This window comes from Gossypium hirsutum, chromosome A01, assembly GCF_007990345.1.
Source record: "Gossypium hirsutum isolate 1008001.06 chromosome A01, Gossypium_hirsutum_v2.1, whole genome shotgun sequence".
NCBI lineage: Eukaryota > Viridiplantae > Streptophyta > Magnoliopsida > Malvales > Malvaceae > Gossypium > Gossypium hirsutum.
In genome coordinates this window covers 44,467,117-44,476,873 of record NC_053424.1, presented here as the reverse complement: position 1 = coordinate 44,476,873, position 9,757 = coordinate 44,467,117, and the positions used below count along the sequence as shown (strand labels likewise).

General features: G+C 31.9%; 1 non-coding gene across 9 annotated transcripts; it reads left to right on the top strand.

Annotated features, from left to right (window-relative positions):
• The first annotated feature begins 666 nt into the window (after positions 1 to 666).
• Positions 667 to 4,184, top strand: LOC107937213 (uncharacterized). 9 transcript variants are annotated; one of them, XR_001694614.2, is made up of 8 exons: positions 738 to 1,099; positions 1,171 to 1,279; positions 1,433 to 1,601; positions 2,181 to 2,205; positions 2,310 to 2,362; positions 2,467 to 3,044; positions 3,570 to 3,658; positions 3,856 to 4,184. It is a non-coding gene; the product is annotated as an uncharacterized protein (transcript). The 9 variants fall into 9 exon arrangements; XR_001694612.2 differs by having other exon boundaries at positions 2,302 to 2,362; XR_001694609.2 differs by lacking the exon at positions 2,181 to 2,205 and having other exon boundaries at positions 2,302 to 2,362.
• Positions 4,185 to 9,757: the final 5,573 nt, after the last annotated feature.

The following is a 9,757-nucleotide window of genomic DNA, read 5'->3' as shown; positions in this document are numbered from 1 at the left end:
TATATATCAAAATGGGTTTAATCCCAAAAGCATACATGAACTTTAATTTGATCAAGTTCTTGTAAATTATTAACACAATTATTGATATAACATAATTTTATATTTATATATTGCATACATAAATATTTAATTTTATATTTATATATTGCATACATAAATATTTATATTTATTCAATATAAAAATATATTGATGTATTTATTTTTTTTAAAATGTGTATGATTAAATCAAAATTAAAGTTTCAACTTTACATTTAAACCATAATTAGAATTTCACGTATACAATTACACATTAAACCGAAATTCATATATAATTCTAAGATGTATCTCTATCAAAATTAATTTTTTAATGATATTGACGTGAAAACTTACAAGGTAATTCACATGACATGATACTATTTTTTTATATGTTAATTTAAAAATGATAAAAATCTTCAAAAAAATTAAAAATTTAAAAATAAAAAAATTAAAAATTAAAAACTTAAAAACTTAAAAACTTAAAATTTTAATATTTAATATTTAATATTTTAATCCATATTTCAATTAAAAAGATCAATATTCAAAATTTAAAAAAAAAATTCCAAAAAATGATGATCTTAGCACAAAAAATTTGAAAGAAAAAAATAGAAAAAAATATGCTAAAAATGAAAAAAAAATTTCAGCAATAGTGGCGTTTTTGGGGAAAAATGCCACAAAAATTTGAGCTAAAAACGCCGCAAAAATTTGAGATACAGTGGCGTTTTTGTAGAAGTGCCGCAAAAAATTTCCATCTAAACGGCGTGTTTTATTTTCACTCCTTACCCTAAATCCCCAATTTTATGCTGCTAAAAACCTTGATTCTATTCCCTTTGGTTTCACCGATCAAAATCCCCTTATCATAAATTTTCTCTCTTGTCGATTTCATGCCTACCCAATTGAGTGTTCCAATTTCCTTTTCAACGTTCAATTAAAACCCTAGCCTCTTCCTTTTGCTTCTATCCGGGGGGGGGGGAAGGGAATCATGTCTTTCGATCTCATATGCTGAAGCCGTCCTGCAGCTGCTTCGGATCCTCCCAAGATCTGTACGGCTGAGGACCAAAAGAAGAAAGATGATGAGGATCTGGTAAGTGGCTGTTCGGGATTTAGCTTTAACTGTATCGATTTTTTTAACACTTGGCTTTTTTTTTAATGCAGTCGGGGGAGGATTTGGCTTTGAAACAACAGTTGGAGTTATATGTAGAGAGAGTTCAAGATTCCGATCCTGGGTTACAGAAAGTAGGTCTTGAGAACATGAGTATGTGAGGTGAGCATTGTCCAACTTGATAACATGCTAATTTACTCTACTTTTTGTGAAAATTTTGTATTAGCAATTCTTCATCAGCTATATCTGGTCAAACTTATGAGTGGTTTTAGATTGTGTTAATGTTTTTGTGTTTGTTTGTATATTGGTTTCAAGTTCCACTTTGTGTTGGTGCTCCGACTTAGGATTGGTAACCAGAAGATCACCTATGCGAATTTACTTCTTCTATAAATCTTCTACTTCAAATTTGAAGATTGAAGAACTTATATTTACAAGATTGGTATTGGCATCTCATTCTCCTTCTATTTTTCACCCTTACATTAAGGTAAATTTTGTTTTGGTTTATGTGGATGCTCAAACCTCAATGCTTTTGCGATTCTCATGAGAAAGTTCATTCACCTATTTCTTTTTCCTTTTGGAAGACATTCACCAATTGTTTGAAAAAGGCTTGCATGCTTGCTTTTTGAATATAGAAGATTATTTAATAGAAAATGTTGTCCTTTCACGTTTCCACCTCTCTTACTGGGGTATTTAGTTTCCTGTAACTAGGAGAAATATACAAAAGGTGAAACAAGGAAAGCTCTTTACTGGCATTACTAGATAATGCCGTTGTGCAACTCGTAGACTACAGTCTTTATATGTGACATGAATATATTTTTTGGTTAAATCTTTTCAATTTCTAACTTCATATGATCTTCCAGTGATGTAAATTAAAAATAATTTGTAAATGATATTTTTAGTTTTATTTTGATATTTTTATGTTACCTTTAAATTTAAAAATTAAAAAAACACAACCTGAATAAATTTAGAAAAAAAAAAACTATATACTTAAATCTAAAATATTAAAATCTTGAAGTTTTTTATTTTAGCTAATTTTTTTTAGCTTTTTATATAATTTTTACAGGAAAATGTTTTCACCAAAAGTTTGCGTAAGTTAGTTTTTTATTTTAGCTAAAATTTTATTAGCTTTTATTAGTTTCTTTTTTGTATAAAGTTTGGTCTTCTAAAAATTTTCCTGTCTCAAGCTCAATAGGTAGTCAATAAGCACTAAAACTGATTTTTGATAGTTTTCTTCTTCTATTTCAGGTATGTTAAGCTTCTCTTTTACCCCTTTTTTTATTTTTTGTAATCTTTTGCTACTTTGGGCCTCCTGTAATATAAATTTCTTTCTTTTCTTTCTTTTTTTACAGTATTTTCAACAGCTACGAACCATGGTTTTGAGGTCATATTTCGACTGGCAAACTGATGTGCCAATGAATGAAAGAAAAACAGTTGAAGCTGAGAGTGAGACTCAGCTTGCTGCTGCAGATGGTCTTGAATGCTACTGGAATGCATTTGAGCTGCCTTATACTTTTCCTGCTTCTTACCTTGACCCTCAAAACTAAACTTCATTACTTCCATTATATTCCATTCCACCTGAAGTCATCCCATATGAAACTTTGAGCTCCTACCCATGCCCTAAATGTCAGAAACTCATTGAAGATCATTACTGCTCAGATTTGATGCCTGGTGTCTTTGATGGGGTTGCTGTAAGTCCATGTCCAGTGCTTGAAGATCATCAGGTTAACTTGGAAAGAATGAAAACAATGGGAAACTGCAACAAGATTAGGGAGGAAAAGTGTAACCAAAAAATATTAATTTATTCTATGATAACAAGTTGTTAAATATGTCATTCAGGATTTTTCTAGTCCTGTTCTATCTGCTGTTTGTGAGCGTTACTACAAAGTCACAGTTGAGGCATTAAGAGTATGTAGGGAACTTGCTGCAGGTATCACCTATATATAATTATAATATTGGTGTGCTATGTTTCATGTTCAATGCTTTATAATTAGTTGCGTAATTCAATTCTGCCATTTCATTAAACGTTTAAGGTGCATAGATGTTGGATACTACAAGATCCTGCCTATGGATAATAGCCTATCACATATACTAGTTTATATTTTATGTTAGTTTTGAATGTTTTTAGGATGTATATTCGGTTGGATGCAAAAAAGTTTAATAATGAAAAATCGTATTCTGGATTGATATGATAGAGATATAGGATAGATTTGGAATTTTACTTGCATGAGGAATCCAATTATATTTGTAAATCCAACAATTGGTTTGTGAAATAGTATATTAATCCTATAAAATGATATCAAAATGTGTAGATCTAATTTAGTTTTGCAGTACTGTAAGTGGATGCTTTTCTATACATAGTAATTTGAAAAGAAGTATATTTAACTCATTCAAAAAACTGAGGGGCATCACTTGGCATTTTATTTCTCACTTCTTCCACACTGTGTATTTAAAGGTCATGTGTTAAAAAGGGATACATGAAAGATGACTATATCCATTTGTTTGTTAGAAGACCTGTGAGGAGATCTCCTGTTATTAACCATGGTAAGTTTTGAATCATTTGAATTTCTTTGTGATTTTTCAACGAATTTAATCTTTATGAATTGTTATTCTTTTTTTAATGAATTTAATCTAATGAATTTTTTTTAATGAATTTAATCTAACGGATTATTATTTTTTAATGAATTTAATCTAATGGATTGTTATTCTTTCTTTCTGTTTTATTTGGATGTGTATTTTAGGTTATTTTGCACGTTGGGCTGCTTTAAGGAAGCTTCTATATCAGTTTCTTGATTGTGAGGGATCTAATAGTGAAAAGGGTAAAACAAAGAGGCAGATACTATCGCTTGGTGCTGGATTTGATACCACCTATTTTCAGTTGCAGGTGCTTGATTTTTCTTGTGAGTTGGATAAACTCATAACATAATACAGACTTATGAAATTTTTACCTTTACTGTTTAACTTGTGTTGAACACTTGTAACTTAAGTTTATGTTTCTATTTGCTGGCATTAGTTATCTGTTTTGTATATTTTTCAATAATTATCTAGAGAAAATGGATGTTCCCTTGTATTTTTGCTGCGTATTTTGTGTAGTTCTTGTAAAATTTGATTTACCTTGTGGAAGCCTGAATATTAACAAGTTTAATTGTGTTTTTTTTTATGTATTAAACTACATATTGAATCAATGTTTATGTATTAAATTTGAATTCATTATTTTTTTATATTTAGTTTTAAAGTTAAAATTTTAATAGAAAATTTAATTTAATTAATATTTTTTATTTATACTTAAAGTATATAATTTAAAGTTTAAATTTTAAAAATTAAATATAATATAATATTTATCATAGAAATAAATATTATTTAATTAAAATAATATTTTTAAGGGTCATGTTTTTAGCGGCGTTTGTAGAAAAGCGCCACTAAAGATCTATTTTATAGTGGCGTTTCTGACAAAAGCGCCGCTAAAGGTCATGGTTTTTAGCGACATTATTTTTAAATTAACGCCGCAAAACTATAGCGGCGTTTTTTGGGGTACTTGTAAAAACACCACTAATAGTTCTAATTTAAGCGCCGCTAAAGGCCAAAAAAAACTCCGCTATAAGTCTGTTCTCCTGTAGTGAATATAAATAGCTTGAATTACTGAAAGATTACAATTTGATTATTGATTATCACCTGAGAAAAGCTAATGTCGTTGTTGATGTTCTAAGTATACTATATTTGTTTGCTTTACAAGCTTTGAACACACGATTGACATTGGTTGATGATGGCTTTATTTTAGCTAAGTTAAAAGCTAGACTGACATTTTTGTAACAGATTTGTGAAGCTCAAAAAAATGACATTGAATTGACCACTAAATGGAAACAGATTTGTGTTTTGAAGAATTCTGATCTCATTCAAAAGATTTTACAGGAAGCTCATAGTAGTAGCTTATCGATTCATCCTAGTAGTCATTGTGGATAGTTTGATGAAATCTGCGCATTTTATTCTAGTACGCACAGATTATTCACTTGAAAAGCTGGCAAAGTTGTATGTTTCTAGGATTGTGAGACTGCATGGTGTGCTGATGTCTATTATCTGTGACAGGGATCCACGATTTAGTTCTCAATTCTGGATTAAATTACATGAGGCTGTGGGTATTCGACTTCATTTCAAGATAGCATTTCATCCATAGACTGATGGTCAATTTGAGCGAGTGTTTTAGATACTCGAAGATATAATACGATGTTGTATTTTAGAGTTTAAAGGTAATTGGGAGAAATTTCTTCCAATGCTTGAATTTTCATACAATAATATTTATCAAATGAGCATTAAGAATGAGCATTAAGATGGCACCATTCGAAGCTTTGTATGGTCAGAAATGTCGAACTCTATTGTACTGGACTGAGCTGAGCGAGAAATAGCTTTTTGGTATTGATTTAATTAAAGAAATTGAAAAAATGTTAAAGTAATACGAAATAGTGTAAAAGCTGCTTCTGATCGTCAGAAATCCTATATGGATTTGAAAAAGAAAGATATAGAGTTTCAAGTTGGTGACACAGTATTTCTAAAAGTATCACCTTGGAGAAAAGTTCTCTATTTTGGCCGAAAAGAGAAGCTTAGTCTGTGATTCATCGAATCGTATGAAATCATTGAGAGGATTGGACCAGTGGCTTATCGGTTGGTTTTACTATCAGAATTAGAGAAAATCCATAATGTGTTTCATGTATCGATGTTACGACGATACCGATCAGACCCTTCACTTGTGATTTCACCTATAGATGTCGAGATTCAGTTGGATATGTCATACATTGAAAATTGATCAGAATTTTAGCTCGAGAAGTTAAAGAGTGAAGAACTAAGAGTATAGCTTTAGTGAAGTTATTTAAGATGCCACGATAGAAGAAGAAAAATCCAATCGCAACCAGGAAAAGATCTCAAAACCTGCTGAACGACATATAGCACCTGAAAAGGGCACAGAGAGAAATGTTGTGACAGAATCAGATCATGTTGCCAACAAAAAGGCCACAGCAAAAAAAAAATCAACAACTTGAAGGAAGACCACCTTTACCTTTTCCTCAGTGGTTCCAGAATTCTAAACAAGATATTCAGTTTAAAAGGTTTTTAGATTTTTTGAAGCAACTCCTCATCAACATACCGTTAATGGAAGCTTTGGAGCAGATGCCCAATTATGTGAAATTTATGAAAGACATACTATCAAAGAAGTGTAGATTCAAAGAGTTTGAGACTGTTTCTCTCATTGAAGGGTGCACAGCAATGTTGATGAATAAACTACCTCCAAAGCTGAAGGATCTAAGGAGTTTCACTATCCACTGTTCAATTGGAAATCATTATGCTGGTAAGGCGTTATGTGATATAGGAGCAAGTATAAATCTAATGCCTATGTCTATTTTCAAGAAGCTAGGAACTGGGAAAGCAAGACCTACTATGGTGACTTCACAATTAGCTAATCAATCTTACACCCATTTGGAAGGTAAAATTGAGGACGTGCTGGTAAGAGTAGATCAATTTATCCTTGTAATAGCCCGTTTTTAGTGTTTTCAGAAACAATAGTTTTGGGACCACAATTGTTACAGGTAAATTTTTATTTTATTATTTATTATAGGTCTACGAGATATTATTAAGTTTGTATTAAAGTTTCGTAAAGAAAATTGGATGCTTAAGTGAAAAAGATTAAATCGTAAAAAGTGTAAAAGTTGAGTTCTAATAGTTAAAAGGGCTAAAAGACTATGGAAAGGAAATCAAATCGATTTAAATGGTAATGAAACCATTTGATGAATTAGTGGATAGTTATGGATATAGTTTCGATGAAATTATGATAATTTTTAAAGGTTATAATGGTAAACGAGTAAATAAAGCTAAAATATTATGTTCATCTTCTTCATTTTCACACTACACCATCAAAAATAACAATTGAAGGATAGGGTTAGGTTCATCCAAGCTCTTTTTGGTGCATGTAAGTGATTTCAAACCCCGTTTTTAATGATTTTTATGCTTTTGAGTTCGTTTTAGCTTAATCTAGCTAGGCTAAGTGTTAATGTGTAAAACTATTAAAGATTGAGGGTTTTGCCATGAATGTTTTTGAATGATTTTTGATATTAGTTGAAAGATTATGAATCTTGGTTGAAAAATAAACAAGTTTTGTTAAGTGATTTTTAACGAAAATGGCAATTAGGGATTAATTTGTTAAAGGTTTAAATTCTAGGGTTTTATTGTGAAATGATGGTTGATATGGGTTGTTTCAAAGTCCCTTGTATTTATGCTTAGTATGGATTTAGGTTAAAACGGTTAAATTGCAAGATATGAACTTAAGGACTAAATTGTAAAAAGTTAAAATGTTAGGGGCAAATTCATGATTTTGTATAAAAATGAATTATGGATTAAATTGAATTCTAGAAGTACTTGATTGATTGAAATTACCTATGTAGATCAAGATAAACCCTATTCAGACTTAGATCGAGAAAAAGCTAAAGCTTCAGATTAGTTTGATCTAATTTCCACGCCCTAGTTATCGAGGTAAGTTCGTATGAATGGTATTTGTGTTAATGTTATTTAAATTGAGTATTTACTATGTTATGTTTAGCGTAAATGGATTGATATATATGGGCGTGTCAATGCTATGACAAATTGACGGATATTGAGTCCTAGTTGAACTTTAAGAATTCTTAGGATACAAATGACATGTCATTATGGATTTCATGTTTCGGGTGTTGGTTTTGAATGTCCTACCAATGGCTGAGGTCCTGCATTTGTTGGGGATACTCCATAGCTCGTGTGAGCAGCATCGTGTAGCTTACATTTTGACCTACAACTCGTGTGAGCAATGATATAAATGAAAGGTTTCTAGTTGATCGGTAATACTCCGTAACCCTAATCCAATGACGGATACAGGTTAGGGTTGTTAAAACCTTTCCTATTGATTTCCTTATTTTATAATTTAAAGCTGATCAAAATGTGCCAATTATTTTTGTATGACCTTTTATTGATACAGACAGAACTCTAATTGACATACAGAAAGGTGAACCGACTATGAGGAATTCACCAGACTCTGCCTCAGCAATTCTGATATTTTGCTCCTTCGATTTTGATGAACACTGCTTAGTTGCTTTTGAGGAATTAAAGAAAAGACTGGTAGTAGCACCAATTGTAGTGGCTCTAGAATAGACCTTGCCATTTGAACTCATGTACAATGCCAGCAACTATGCCGTGGGGGTAGTGTTGGTGCAGAGGAGAGACAAAATACTACGTGCAATATATTATGCTAGCAGAACTCTAACTAATGCACAAATTAATTATACCACCACAGAAAAGAGTTGTTACTTGTGGTGTTCACGTTCGATAAATTTTGTCCTTATCTAGTGGGTACGAAGGTCATGGTTTACACATATCACTCAACCATTAAGTACTTGGTGGGTAAGAAAGATGCCAAGCCAAGATTGATTAGGTGGATACTGTTACTACAAGATTTTGACTTGGAAATTCTGGGTCGAAAGGGGATTGAAAACCAAGTGGATGATCATTTTTCAATGTTAGAATAGGGTAATAAAGATGGCAGTAAGTTCATTAAATAAGATTTTCCAAACGAATAATTGTTAGTTGCCAAGGCATTACCTTGGTATGCCGATATATTGAATTTCTTAATAAGTGGAGTGATGCTGCTTGATTTAAACACCTATAAAAGGTGGAAATTTCTTCATGATGCTAAGCACTATTATTGGGTTGAACCCTTCTTATTTAAACATTGCGCTGATCAAATCATTCGAAAGTGTGTCCTTGTTGACGAAATACACTATGTTTTGTGGCATTATCATTCAACTCCTTATAGAGGGCTTTTTGGAGGAATGAGAACCACCGTTAAAGTACTTCAGTCAGGATTCTATTGGTCAAATCTATTCAAATATGCTCATGAATTCTGTCAATCATGTGACTGTTGTTAGGGAATGGGGAATCTATCTAGGAGACATGAAATGCCGCTACAAAGTATACTGGAGGTTGAGTTATTTGATGTAGGGGGAATAGACTTTATGGGTCCATTTCCACTATCAGTAGGCAAATTGTACATACTTTTGGTGATAGATTATGTTTCTAAATGGACAGAAGGAGTAGCCCAAGCTACTAATGATGCTAAGCCAGTACTGGAGTTCCTACATAAGAATATCTTTATAAAATTTAGTACACTTAGAGCCATTATCAACAATTAAGGATGCCATTTTGATTGTAAATCGGTGGCCAATGCCTTGTGCAGTTATGGGGTCAATCATAAGATTGTTATGGCATACCATCCCCAGACAAATGGACAAGCTGAGATTTCTAATAGAGAAATTAAACAAATTTTGGAAAAAATAGTGAACCCATCTCGTAAGGATTGGTGCACCAGACTAGATGAAGTGTAACACCCCGTACCCGAGTCCGTCGCCGAAGTCGGACACGAGGGGTTTGCAGACTTAAATCATTTCTTTGCACAATCCATTTTAAATTTTCCAGGCAAGCTGGCTAACTGCGTCACTGTCACCTTAAAAATCATATCTTGAGTTTCACAACTCGAAAATCAGCTTCGTGATTTTTCCCTGAAACTAGACTCATATATGCATCTACAAATTTTTTCTATAATTTTTGGTCGGGCCAATTAGTACAGTTTATTATTCA